The 14,670-nt window shown below is 41.2% G+C and overlaps 1 protein-coding gene across 2 annotated transcripts in view; it reads left to right on the top strand.

Annotated features, from left to right (window-relative positions):
- The window catches only part of PKIG (cAMP-dependent protein kinase inhibitor gamma), an 87,038-nt gene that overhangs the window by 33,969 nt on the left and 38,399 nt on the right, over window positions 1-14,670 (top strand). The gene's annotated exons all lie outside the window — the stretch shown is intronic.

Raw genomic sequence — 14,670 nt, 5'->3', positions numbered from 1 at the left:
TGATATTTCAATTGTTTTCATTTTTTTTCTCGATTATAAATAGTTCTGCTATAAATGTTTCCCTCATATACAAGTCAGAGTGTCCACATATTTGTAGTGCTTGATGTGTATTGTCCAAGAACTTAAAAATAACTCTTGATATTTTTTTCCTTTTGTAGAAGTAAATACTACACTATAAAAATAATGCTTTATGGGTCTGGGATTGAGCTCAGTGGTGGAGCACGTGTGAGGCACTGGGTTTGATCCTTAGCACCATATAAAAAATAAATAAAATAAAGGTATTGTGCGTATCTACAACTGAAAAAAAATTCTTAATAATGCTTTGTAATGGGGCTGGGGATGTGGCTCAAGAGGTAGCGCGCTCGCCTGGCATGCGTGCGGCCCGGGTTCGATCCTCAGCACCACATACCAACAAAGATGTTGTGTCCGCTGAGAACTAAAAATAAATATTAAAAAATTCTCTCTCTCTCTCTCTCTCTCCCTCTCTCTCTCTCTCTCCTCTCTCACTCTCTCTTTAAAAAAAATAATGCTTTGTAACAAAATTTGAGGTATCAATAAGAAAATGAAAAATAACTAAGAGAGTGATCACTCTAGAGATTCTTCCATTCTTCCATTGACTGATTCTTCCATTCTCTCATATATGCAAAATTAACAGGAGCCAGCCTGGTGTAGTGGTAAGCACCTGTAATCCCAGTGATTCAGGAGCCTAAGGCAGGAGTATCACAACTTCAAGGCCATCTTTGGCAATTTAGTGAGACCTTGTCTCAAAACAAAAAAATAAAAAGGGCTTGGGATGTAGCTCAGTGGTAATGCACCCCTCTGCGTTTCAATGGCCTAACTAGACTTAAACTGTGCCTCAGTTTGCCCATCTCTAAAATGGGATGGCAGCTGGGCACAGTGGTACACACCTGTAATACCAGCAACTCAGGAGGCATAGGCAGGAAGATCGCTCTCGAGGCCAACCTTGGCAATTTAGTGAGACCCTGTCTCAAAATACATTTTAAAATGGCTGGGGGTGTAGCTTAATGGTAGAGTACCCCTGAGTTCAGTCAATCCCCAGTACCAATGAAAAATGAAACGAAATGGGATGATAACAGAAACCTGGTGTGGCCACAAGGATTAAATGAGATGATGCATGCAGCCTCCTTGGCTAGTGTCCAGTACCTAAGAACAACACCATACTCCTTACAGAACTGACATTTTAATATGGAATAGGGAGGTAGTGGTGAGATACTGGCAGTAAATGAATGAACAAGAAAACTGGCAGTGTTACTCCGACAAAGTGATGTGACAGGTGGCTGGGTGCTCATCTTAGTTTAGGTGGGCTGAGGAAGTCCTTCTGAAGAATTGACATTTTAGCTAAGGTCTGAATGATAAGGATATTCTTGCATTCCTAGAATTTCTGGAAATAGAATCATGAGATCAAACATTCCATACTGGGCTGGGGATGTAGCTCAGGCCTGAGCATTTGCTACCATGTGTGAGGCCCTGGGTTCCTTCCTCAGGACCAAATGAGATAATAATTTTGGTTACTGGGAAATATAGTTCACTGTGTTATAGTCAGGGTGTCGAGTTGGGGTCCAGGTCCTTGGTGTCCTAACAAAGAATTCAGCAAGATGCATAAAAGCCGCAGGCAGAGTACAGATTTCTTGAAGTTGAAGGTGAAAGTAGCACTCTGTGTGTGTGTGTGGGGGGGGTAGGGCGCTCAAGAACTCCACGTCTGGAAATTAGTGTTTTCTATGGAGCCGGAGCCTGGAGGCATTCTCTTTCCCTAAACAGACTGATCAGGGATCTTACCCCATTGGCTCCCATGCTGATTAGAATAGTGTCCAATCTCCCCCCATTTGTTACTCTAGGAACTTAATTAGAATACTGTCCACTTTCTCCCATTGGTTATTTCAGAAAACTGAACCTGTTGAGAGAGTTATCATGGGCCAGGAGTCCTCAGTAGTGGGAGTTGTCATGGTAATGAGACTTTTTGTAAACAGGGACAGATGACTCATCTCCCCGTCTTGTCCTTAAGTGGCATGTTCTCTGCTTCTGCCATCTTGGGGACCCTGAATTCCTACCTAAAACATGGTAGACCGTGTGCCCAGTGTGTCCAAGGCCTTGGGTTCAATCCCCAGACTACCCCTCCTTTTATTTATTTATTTATTATTTATTTATTTTGGTCAGTATAGTAGAGGCAAATTGACCTGCAAAAGATTTTTAAATCATTTCCGTTCCCTCTATGTATGTGTAGACCTGCTGCTTTTCTTGATTCTCACTAGTACTATTCTTTAAAAAGGAAGGTGGTGGAAAGATTGTCTTAGGGACCTTTCCATTTGTCTTCATTATAATGTAAGGCGAAAGATCAGGAAGCAAGGAAGTGCTTCTGAGAAATCCTTCTGTTCCCTCTCCCTAAACGGTTGCCCAGCATCTCTGGCATCACTGTGACACTGTACACTTTTCTCCTCGCTCCCTGGCCTTGTTCTCTGTGCTAGCCTCTGCCTGCATTGTGTGCCAGGGCTGCAAGCCTCAACATTGTAGCCCACTGATGTGCTGGTTAACAACCACTTTCTCTTCTTCAGAATTAGTACGTGCCTGAGTTGGCCTAATATTGCTTTGCTATAAAAACAAGACAGCTTTTAGAGGTAGGCTGGTTTTTCCAAAAAATTGATTGGCAAGATTCTACCACCTTTTGGGAATTAAAACCAAATAGACTCTGCCCATCTGTTGGTCCTCGTCCAGCTCTTCTGTGTGGCATACAGTGAGGGCACAGGACACTGTCCCACCCATGTACTCCAACTGCTTCTGCCCTGGAATTGGTGGGTGATAAGACTTGTGTTGTACGTGTGGAATGTGTACGTAATTACATATTGTGTGTGTATCTCAATTTTGAGAGTCTTTTATCATCCTGTGCCATGAGAAACGTTCTGAGTGTAGGTCCTGAGCAGGCACGGCAGCGTCACAGCTCAGTACATGTTGAATTCCAGACACCACTCAGGTACTGTTTGGTTCATTTATGGAATAGTTGTATATTTTTAAGGAATATACATATATCAGAATTTAATTTCTGGTTGAAATCTTAAAATAATATGCAGTTCAAACTCATAGGTAAATGGATTGAAAGTCACATGTTTTTAAAATGTGATTTCTTTTTATAATCTTTTAAAACTCAGCAGCTTAAATAAAACATCCCGAGGGCAACATGTGTTAGCAAGGGGCCTGGGGGTGGCGTGGGGAGGGAATGTGTTCGGTGAAATTGTCCAGGAGCAAAGCACGGCTCACTTGAAGCCCAGAGATTTGTCATCCAAATATGTGCAGATTGCTGGTGCTATAAATAGTTTGAACTCAAGTAAACAGCCTCTTCCCCTGGCTGCTGCTTGGCTGTGCACATGCAGAACAGGCTGGAGCAGCATCCCACACCAGACCAAAGTGCTTGTGCCCAAATCTTGGGCCGATTCTCTTCCCGGCAGAGCAGCCAGCTAGCTAGGACTTGAGTTGACTGGGGGTCAGGTGTTCACCCTTTTTTCCCATTTTTGACTCCCCCTCCTGCCCAGCCTGTTGTAGAGCTTCATGTATTTACCTCTGAGCTGAGCAGTACCGAGCTGAGATTCCTGGCAACCGTTAAAAGCCTGGGGCCACATGGCTGTTGACTAAAGTAGATTCAGGAGGCACAGACGTTGTCTTTTCAGGGCAGAAGCACGCATGGCTCGTTTCTTTCTTTTGAAGCCAAAAAGAGCGGTACTGGTTGTGGGAACTGCTGTGGGCTGCCTGTGCCAACAGCTGATGAGCTGGATGCCAGGCGGCCGGCTGCTGGCATTTCCAGAGCCCCTTTGAGCACTTGGGCAACATGCTGACGGAGCAACTGAGGACATTACATGGTTTATTATTGGATTTCCTTTGGAAAAAATAACTCTCAATGTGTGTGAGTGCCCCCCCCCCCATTCCTGCTTCAACTTTATTCATTTATAGTGACTCTTGTGTCAAAGGTCTGAAGGAGGCAGTGAATGATTGGATATTATGTTGTTAAGGGGACAGATGCTGAGGGACAGTAGACGGAATACTGGATTGAGGATCAGGAAGCCTGGATTGGGCAAGTTACCTGACTTTTCTTTGGTTTCTTTATTTGTCAAGTGAGCATAGTCCTATTTCTCCTGTTTCATGGGATTGATGAGAAAATTTAAAAGTACTTTGTGGATTACACCAAGCTAGTGGCATGTGAAGGAGAAGTGGTAGTGGAAAGGGCTTGGGAGCTGGTCTCCGGGCCTGGCCACCTACTCTGTAAAGTAAACACATGCTGATGTCCCTCAGCCTCAGTCTTTATATCTGTAAAGTGGGAATATCATATACTGGCTCTGCAAGAGTGTTAACAAAGGACTAGAAATAACATGTAAATACTGATAGGACACACAACAGTTAAAAGGCAGTAGCAGCAATTACTAAACTTAACGTGGAGATACTCACTTAGGATGATGTAGGATTCTGAAGAAACATTCAGATTATAAATGTTGGAATAGCAAAAAAGGCCTTCTAAAAGCTGATTGCAATACCTGATAATAATAGGAAAACTTTAAAAATCCAAGAAATACACGGACATGATTTCTAATCAAAACTTAAAAAAAAGTTGGTTCCAACTCCAGGCATGAGTCTCCTTACCCTCCCCGCCCCGAGGCCACGGGTTTGTGTGTCTGCTTTTACTTCTTCCCTGGTTCTTCCCTTTCTCTATACTATATTACCTCCTTTTGTTTGCAGTGCTGCAGATAGCACCCTGGGGCTCACATGTGGCAGACCAGTGCTACAACCCAATTCCCCCCAATTTTTTTCTTTACATTAACTATACTACTGTCATCACATATAAGATAATTAAAATTTCTTTATTATGGGCTGGGGATGTGGCTCAAGTGGTAGCGCGCTTGCCTGGCATGCACAGGGCGCTGGGTTCGATCCTCAGCACCACATAAAAATAAAGATGTTGTATCCACCGAAAACTGAAGAATAAATATTAAAAAATTCTCTCTCCCTCTCTCTCTTTCTTTCTTTCTAAAAAAAAAAAATTCTTTATTATTAGCAAAGATCTCCGATTAACCTAAATATTGTTTTGTTCCAGTTAGAGGCAATCAAAGCTACAAATTTTTGTACTCATTTTTCTTTCTGTTTTCTTCTCTCTCTCTCTTGTTTTTTTTTTTTTTTGTTGTTGTTGTTGTTTGTTTTTTGAGACAGGGTCTCACTAAATATCCCAAGCTGGCCTCAAACTGTGCCCCTCCTGCCTCAGCCTCCAGAGTAGCTGGGATAACAGGCGTGTGCCATCAGACCTGGTGATATTGCTCTTTCTTCACTTGTCAGTTTCAGGTGTCACCTGTGACATGTGAGGCTTTAGCTTTTCTATAAACTTACAGCTACACTCACTGTGCTTTTCCTTCCCCTTTTCTCCCAATTTCACAGTTTCAGGTTGAACTAGGAGGCAGTGTTTTCCGTGTTATGACATCGCAACTATTGTTTACTGTGCACTCAGTACACACTAGTTATTTTTCGGTTCTCTGTGCCTGTTTTCTTGGCCTTCACAGTGCTTATTCTGACAAGCGTGGCTTTCTTTCTCCCTGCTGCTCAGTCTGTTCACTCTTTCTCTTAGACTTTCCGTAGTGTTTTCATCAAACCTGGGAGAGAGAGTCAGTCAGTTCTTCCTCCCTGGAGCCTTCTTGTCCTCCTGTTCCAGTTACTGTGGTGCTTTCCAGGCCTGTGGCGCAGCTCAGCCCCTAGAGCCGTTCTGCACTCCCTGCATTCCCTCCATCTCCCTCTGGTTGCACCCTTGTTTTTTCAGACCTGCCTTCTGAGACTGAACCCTGAGAGAACAGTGCCTGGCACGTCCAAAATGTCTTTCTCTTGCCTAGTTGAGTGTAGAATTCTTTTTTTTTTTTTTTTCTTGGTACCGAGGATTGAACCCAGGGCACTTAACCACTGAACCACATACTCAGCACCTTTTTATATTTTGTTTTGGGACAGGATCTTACAGTTTCTGAGGCTGACTTTGAACTTGCCATCTTCTTGCGTCAGCCTCCCAAACCACTGGGCATACAGGTATGTGTTACCACGCCTGCTTGGTATAGAATTCTGAGTTCCACACATTTTCTTTTGAGCTTTCCTCATGGAAAGAAAGCATTGCTCCATGGTCTTCAGGGACCAGTATTGCTAGGAAGAAGCTGACCATTCTGATTTTTTTTACTTTTGAAACAATCTGTTTGCCTCTCTGGAAATTTAGGATTTTTTTTTTTCCCTTTTGAAATCTGCATGGTTAGGAGATAATATCTTCAGAATTTCTAAAGACATGAGATGTTTTTAAGCTTCTCATTTGTCTAAATTTTCTTTTCCTTTATAGAGTTTGTATTCTCTTATTTCAGTCTTTGCCATGCTGTTGGTTTTTTCAGATGCCCCGTGGTACATTCTTCTGGCCACTCATAATCAATAATGAAAGAGTTACTAATGATAGACTTGGTTTCCTCTGGAATTGGTTGTCTACTCCACAGGCCTCTGCCCTGGAAAGCTGCTGGAAGCTCTCTATACCCAATGGTAGTGGACGTGAGCAGGACCAGCAGTTAGACTGAGGGTCCTTCAGATGTCACAGTAAGGAGGCCTGTCTCTCCCTGGAAGCCTCAGCTCACCCCAAGCTCCTCATTCAGTTTATTTAAAGAGCCTTCTGCCTTTACCTGTGGTTCAGTATAGCAGTCAGCCTTTTGTGAGCTGCAGGCCGAGTGGGGAGGAGCTGGCTGGCACAGGACCTTCTGTGGATGCGTTGATTTTCACCCTGGTTCTCAATCCTCTTCTCCATTTCTGCCATCTCCTGGCTCAGAGTCTCCCCAGGTTTCCACACAGCTGCTTCTTTCCCATTTCCAGTGGTGCTTTCTTTCTTTCTTTTTTTTTAAATATTTATTTATTTTTTAGTTTTCGGCGGACACAACATCTTTGTTTGTATGTGGTGCTGAGGATCGAACCCGGGCCGCACGCATGCCAGGCGAGCGCGCTACCGCTTGAGCCACATCCCCAGCCCCCAGTGGTGCTTTCTTGACCCAGTGCTGAGCACCTCAGCTTCCATCATCGTGCTGCTATATGAACTTCTTCTATTTTTTAGAAAATTATTTGAAATGAAATCCCTTCTCTAATGATCATCCCCTAGAGGGAAGACCTGATTTGTATTTAGAAGAAGTGGTGCTTTTTTTTTTTCTTAAATATACTATTATTTTACCTCAAGCTTGGACTTCTAGGATGTCTGCGTGTGCCAAGTGTATGCATGTTTAGAAGATAATTATTGAGATTCCTATTCTGTGCCAGGCATTATTCTAGGCACTTAGACTAGACATATCAGAGGACCGGGAGAAAGATTGACCTTGTGGAGCTCATGTCTGGTGAGCTCGTACCTATAGTAACATGCTGAGGTTGCAAGAGGCGACCCAGAAGGTGCCAGGAGACCAGAAGAGCATGGGGAACTAACAAGGATCAGAGAGGCCTCACTAAGTGACACCTGATCTGAGATCTGAGTAACCAAAACAAGAGGGAAGGGCTGATCAGATTAGAATTTCAAAGTGCAGTGGCAAATGAGAACCTCAAACCAATAGAACTGCTTCCAACTCTTATGGGACCAGGCTATGTAGCATCAGGAAAGTCCCTCGCCTTCTGGGCTGTCATTCCTCACTCTAAAAGGAGACTACATGCTCTTTTAGTTGTACAAATCAATGACTCTCACATTGTGAAGAATTAGCTCAAGTGGCAGTCTGTCTCTCCAGTAATTGCCCCAATCTGAAACCTGTCTCTAGCTGGAGGGAAGCAGTTCCACCCAAGGCTAAGAGGGGCTGGGTGGGAGCAGTGTGGAATCCATTTTCTAAGAGCATGCTCACTGGGTCAGGCTTCCCTTCTCCTTCCAGCTGTGCCTCCTACTTACCTCATCTGCTACCATTTGGACACACTGCATTAGCAGTCCAGAGGGGGCCAGGAAGTGGAGCCTTAAACATCAAACCCCAAAGAAAAAACAGCCACGTAAACTCTAAAAACCCAAACGAACATATTAAACGTGTCTTTGTTATCTTTGGTGGGGTAAACTGCCTCCCTCCCCACTCCAAATGACTTTAAGTTTCTGGTTTCAAAACAATATTTTGAGTGTAAGTGTGGGTCCTTCTCTGGGGCTGCACACTAGGAGGTGCCCCGATTTATGTGGGTGGTAAAATGATGGATGATTTTTCTCCCTTTTTTACTATTCTTCTGTAGTTTCCTTTTTTTTTTTTAACAATCAGAAATTATGATTGCAAATGGAAAAATAATCAGAAAAGATAACAAAATCTACTTTTATTTATAAATATCAACATGGTTCTCAATTGTCTAGGAAAAGCATGGGCTTCCAGGCTTTCTGGCATAGTGGCTAGAGAGTTTGAAATGTCACAACAACTATAACTTGCCTTTGATAGCGAGAAGAGCTGACTGCATTTTACAGAGGCTGTGTGGACTAGGAGAGTGGGGAGCTGTAGCTAGAACTCACTCATCCATTCCTTTCAAGAGATTGCACCAGTTCCTAGCTGACCAGGTGATTCAGCTGATCTGTGCCTGGACTAACCATGGGATCTCTCTTAGGGGAGCCTGTGGAGATTAAAGTGAGGTGATTTATATAAGGCAGTAGGACAGTTACCTGGTATGTGGTAAGCATTCAGTAAAAGGTTTTTATTTTCATTTATGTATTTCCTTACTAAGTGCCTCATGTACAAATGTGACTAAATTTAGGCATAGATCCTTTCCTTAAGAAGCTCAGTCTAGTGTAGGAATAAGACCTGCCCAGGAGTAAACATGTTTTCTACAATAAACATATACTGTTGGATTGAAATGTTATTCTTCATTTTTAAAAAATATCTCACATATATATTCCTTTATATGTTTATATATATTCATATATGTATATGAATATACCCCTAACACAACCAAATTCCTACTCATACATTTTCAAATATATCAGTTACATAATCATAAACTATAACTAAAACAAAATGTAAATATACTCATTTCCATAGGCATAACCCAGATTTCACACGTAATATAACAATATTGCTTACCTTAAAAATATCCATAGATAAAAGTATATATATGTTTTGATATATAATATTACCTCTATATTTATATTCATATATATTGATATATATGTTCCAAAGGTAACCCGTTTCTATATTTTGTTTATTTTTATGTGGTGCTGAGGATCGAACTCAGGTCTCACATGTGCGAGGCGAGCGCTTTACCGCTGAGCCACAACCCCAGCCCTATGGTAACCCGTTTCTAAACCAAAACCATAACTCAGAACTACACCTAACTCTGTCCATAATTGTGAGCCTTTTAAATAAGAATTATAAATATTATTTTGAATATCTCTATATATTTTCCCATATATATTTCATATATATTTGTATACATTCATATATATGTATGTATCCTAATGGCAACCAAAATTCTACCCATAAATTTTCATATGTATTCAGTTACATAATTGTATCCTATATCTTACCAAAATTGTAAATATCTATCTCAGAATAAAAATAACTATATGCAAATCCATATCCATTTAAATATTTTCATGTATATTTTTACATATATATTCACATTTGTATTCATATATGTGGATAAAAATGTTTAAGCCCAGTGTTATTGTGTTGTGGTCTATTTGATTCTTGAAGATGAGAAGGGTGTGTTTGATGTACATAGATACTCTGTTGTTTGGGGCATAAGTATTTGTGATTGTTATGTCTTGTTGATGTACAATTCCTTAGGCGGCATGAAATGTCATTCTTTTGTTTCTTCTGGTTAACTTTGGCTTGAAGTCCACTTTATCTGATGTGAGGATAGAAACCCCTACTTGTTTATGCAGTCCATGTGAGTGATATGTTTTTTCCCATCCTTCTACCTTTATTATGTGAATGCTTTGCCTACGAGGTAAGTCTTGGAGATAGCATATTGTTGGATCTTATTTCTTAATCCAGTCTGCCAAACTGTGTTTTGATTGATGATTTTAGGACATTAATGTTCAAGGTTAATATTGAGATATGATTTGTGTTCCCAGTCATTTTGGTTTAGTTTTTAATTTGAATTAGTTTCTCCTTTAATTGATTATTTCTTTAGTGTAGTTCCTCCTTTCTCTGATTTTCACTTTTTTTTTTCCACTTCATCTTCATGGAATATTTTGTTGAGAATATTCTGAAGTGCAACCTTTCTGGTAGCAAATTCTTTTAATTTTTGTTTATCATGGAAGGTTTTTATTTCATCTTCAAATCTGAAGGTTAATTTTGCTGGATATTGGATTCTTGGTTGGCATCCATTGTCTTTCAGAATTCGGAATATGTTATTCCAGGACCTCCTAGCTTTGAGGACCTGGGTTGAGAAATCAGCTGAGATCCATATTTGTTTCCCTCTATATGTAATCTGATGTTTTTATCTTGCAGACTTTAAAATTCTATTCTTATTCTGTATGCTAGGCATTTTTATTATAATGTGCCTTGATGTGGTTCTGTTGTATTTTTGCACAACTAGGGTCCTGTAGGCCTCTTGATTTGATTTCCCATTTCATTTGTTAGATTTGGGAGATTTTCTGATATTATTTCATTGAAAAGATTGTGCAGTTCTTTGATTTGTATATCTGGGCCTTCATCTATCCTGATAAATCCTAAATTTGGTAGTTTCATGTTATCCCATAATTTTTAGAAAGTCTGTTCGTGGTTTCTTAACATCTTCTCTCTGTGGTCAACTTTATTTTCAGGATTATATATTTTGTCTTCATTGCCTGAGGTTAGTCTTCCAAGTGATCTAGTCTGTTAGCGATGTATTCTGTTGAATTCCTAATTTAGTTTATTGTTTGCTTCATTTCAAGGATTTCTGTTTTGTTTTTTTTCCCCCCCAGAATCTCTCTCTCTTTATTGAAGTGATCTTTTGCTACCTGTGTTTGCTCTCTTACACCCATCCTTTACTTTACAGGTCAATTTAACTATGTACATTCTAAACTCCTGCTCTGACATTTCTTCCAGTGTGGTGCTGATGGATTCTGTTACTGGAGTTCCTTGGTTTGCTTGAGGCGATTTGTTCCCTTGCTTTTTCATGTTGTTTGTGTGTCTACCCATCTAATAGTTTAGATCTGAGGCAGTAGAGATTATTCCCTATGGACTTATAGTGTCCCTGCAGGTTTTCAGTACCTCTCTGTTTAGGGGGAGACAAATAATAACAACCGCCAATGCAAACAATATACAGCATTAAACCAAATAGTTCCTACTATGACACCTACAATGTTAATTATTGCAATAAACAGAAACAATATGATCAGTTATTGCCTATAATAAAAACAGAAAGTTTGCAAAAGGGTTTACATTTTCAAATGGTGGACATTTTTACTTATATATTTTACATTTTTACATATATATTCACATTTGTATTCATATATGTGGATAAAAATGTGGATAAAAATGGTGGAGAGAGAACAGAAGTGATATAGGAGGTGATGATTATGAGGGAAGAGGAGAGAAGATAGAAGTAAAAGATTAAAGGAAGACTGAAAGAGAACAATAGAGATTGGCTGTTAGAAAAAAAGAGAGAATCAAGGAAAATAGGAGAAAAAATATATATAAAGTTTAAATTTAAATTAAAAAAATTAAAAATAAAGGAATATAAAACAAAACTAAAATACACTAATCAAACATCCTAGTTCCCAAAAAACTAATCTATGTAAAATAACTGGCTTCAAAAATGCTAGAGATGAGGAGAAAAAAAAAAAAAAGGAAACTATATAAATATTCATGTACCATTGAAATCACAATTAAACAGTGAAAAGAATTTTTTAAAAAATAATAAAAGAATCTTGATGAAAAGTTTAAAGAATTCTTTCCTAAGAGAGAAGCAGATACCAAGAAATTCAGAGGAGAAACTGAGGAAATTCAGAGGAGGGAGAGAGCTCTTTCAGACTAGGTGGGGGGTAGGTATGGGAATTTATGGTGGAGGGGCGTCTGAGCCCTCAGGCCAGTTCTGCACAGGTCAGCAGCCAAAGTTGCCTCCATTTCCTCCAGTTTTCAGATGGAGCCTACTGTGGAGCAATCCAGGTTTCCCTGCTGGGAGGCCCTGTAAGAGGTGCTACCCAGGGGGGTGGGGTTTCCAGGCCTGGCCCCAAACTGCCCTGAGTTGGAGTGCAGCCCTGCCACTATCCTGTGGGCTTTGCACAGCTCAGAAACATGCTCCCTGTATCTGTTCCCACTGCTGTTAAGATGTGAGTATCATTTATGCCTGCTGTACCTGATCGCCATGGGGATTACATGAAATGGCGTATGCAAAGGGCTGAGCAGAGGAAGGCTCCAGTGCATATACCGTATCCACTGTCTTCAGTTGTGATACAAAATGACTGTGCCCATGGTTGTTAGTGGTGGATGAGGTGCTTAGGGCCCTCTCCTCATGGATTCTGACACAGATAGATATAGAATTATTAGGCAAGTATTGCAAAGTAGACGAAGAAATAATGGTGTTTTATGAATGAGCTCCTTACTATTATTTTTGCTCATCTAACAAAACATGATTCAAAGCACCGATGGTGATGTCAGCTAACTGACCCATCTCAAGAGCCCAGCTTCATTTCCTGACACCCACTCAGGCTTCTGGAATAAAGGCCCCAGCCTCCAGTCCCTCCAGGCTGAGTGTTGCTGCTGAGAACAGGCCTGACAGTTCTGAAGTAGGCTTTTGTTCATTACTCAGCCTGACATTCTGCAGAAATACAGGCCTTTTTTCTGACTTTCCAGCATCCTTGACTTTGTTATTGTGTCACATCATCATCAGGGCAGAGGATGGCGAAACTGAGTCAGAATTAGAAAATAATGTTTTACCAATAAGTTATTGTAGTTTATTTTTACAAGTGTTTTTGAACTTAAAGTATGTTCTGGGCACTTAACCCATTCAGAACCTTCAATGGTAAATGCTGTTATTCTCATCTTACATTGTCAGCCAAGACATAAAGACATTGAACTACTTGCCCAGCTAGAGGAGGTCCAGGGCTAGGAGGAACTCAGCTCTTTGGGGGCTGCTAACTGCTGCTCCCTGGGGTTTTGCAGGCTGGTGGTTTTGTTACACCACAGTCCACCACCTTGTTTCAAAGCCTTCAGATTGGAAAGCACCCTCCTAATAGAGTCTGTTTGCTTGGACCTTTCCTGATAATCATCAAGGTTTTCTGGGAAATAATTAAAATTCTTATTAAGTTACAAAGTGCCATAGCCTTGCCCCTGCTGATAAAGAGCTGCTTTCCCAGTGGAGTTCAAGTCCTAACCCCTGCCCCCATCCAAATAGCATTAAGCCCGATCAGATCTGTCCCTTTGGGGTGAAGCAGTTGCAGCCAGACTTGCCTTAGGCCACTCATTGTTTTGGTAGCAAAACAAGTAAGCCCCCGGTCTGACCTGGTGGCCTGAAGTGTTTCCTTTACCAGGCTGGATAGAGTAGTTATTTGGAGAAATAGCATCGGCAGGTGTGGGGCAGGTGTGGGGCATGTGTTCGGACATAGCCAGGAATGAAGAATCTCCATTTTTAATGCCAACTTTTTGGTTTTGAGTTGTGCAACCTTGAGCATGTCATTTAGCTTCACTGTGTTTCATTTTCCTGTCCAGGAAACAGAGATGAATAATGCAGCCCCTGGGCCCCTAATTCTCCTGGGGGTATTATGAGAATCAGATGAGATTATGTGCGCAAATGAGAGCTAACATCGGTTTAATACTAAGTATGTACCAACTACTTTCATTCCCCTTACATGTATTTTTTTAATTCTCACAATCCTAGAATGGCAGCACAGTTAAGAGAACAGAAAATTTAGGGTGGTAAGTCACAAAGGACCCAGGTACACATCTCTGGCTCCCCTGAATAGTGCTCAGAATCATTGCTTCTCCTTCATCTGAGAAAGAGGGTTTACATATCTCCACTGTCCAGCACTCAGCAAATGCAAGGCATTATTGTTATCTCTATCCACTGCTGTTTCTTGTTGATCCCCAAGGACATTTGAGTTCCCTTACTTGTTCTTGTTTATCTTATCTAGTAGTTTATGCTGCCTCTTTTTTTTAATTTCCCCTGGGACTCATTCAGTGAATTCTTTTTTCCCTCCCCTTTGGTACTGGGGATTGAACCCAGGGGCGCTTTACCACCGAGCTATATCCCTAGTCCTTTTTAATTTTTTATTTTGAAACAAGGTCTTGCTGAATTTCCAAGGCTAGCCTAGAACTTAGAATACTTCTGCCCCAGCCTCCGGACTGGCTTCACTCAGTGACTTCTTTAGGCTTTTCTCCTTGACAAACCTGTCAACTTCGTCATGAGGGGGCTTAAAGGAGCCAGCAGAGCCAGGCAACTGGGCTGGTTAGCTTGAGGTTAAAATGCCTTGGGATGCATTTGTTGATAAGCTCAGCAGTCACTGGTTTTCAGTCATGGAATTTCAAAATGGGAGGACACCCATGCCATCATTTTACTGATGAGGAAACTGAGGCCCAGATAGGGAGAAGATTTGCTTGAGGCCATTCATACAGCTGGGGGAGTGGCCAAGACCCAAATGAGTTCCCCAGGCAAAACACCAGTGCTTTCCTAGAGACCTGTCATCTCGCTACAAAGGGACACTGTGCCCATTATGTACCTGGGCAACTCTGGAGAAATTCAGTGACTTGAAGA

The sequence above is a fragment of the Spermophilus citellus genome, assembly GCF_964194105.1.
Source record: "Spermophilus citellus genome assembly, chromosome: 4".
Classification (NCBI taxonomy): Eukaryota; Metazoa; Chordata; class Mammalia; order Rodentia; family Sciuridae; genus Spermophilus; species Spermophilus citellus.
This window is presented reverse-complemented; position numbering and strand designations above follow the sequence as displayed.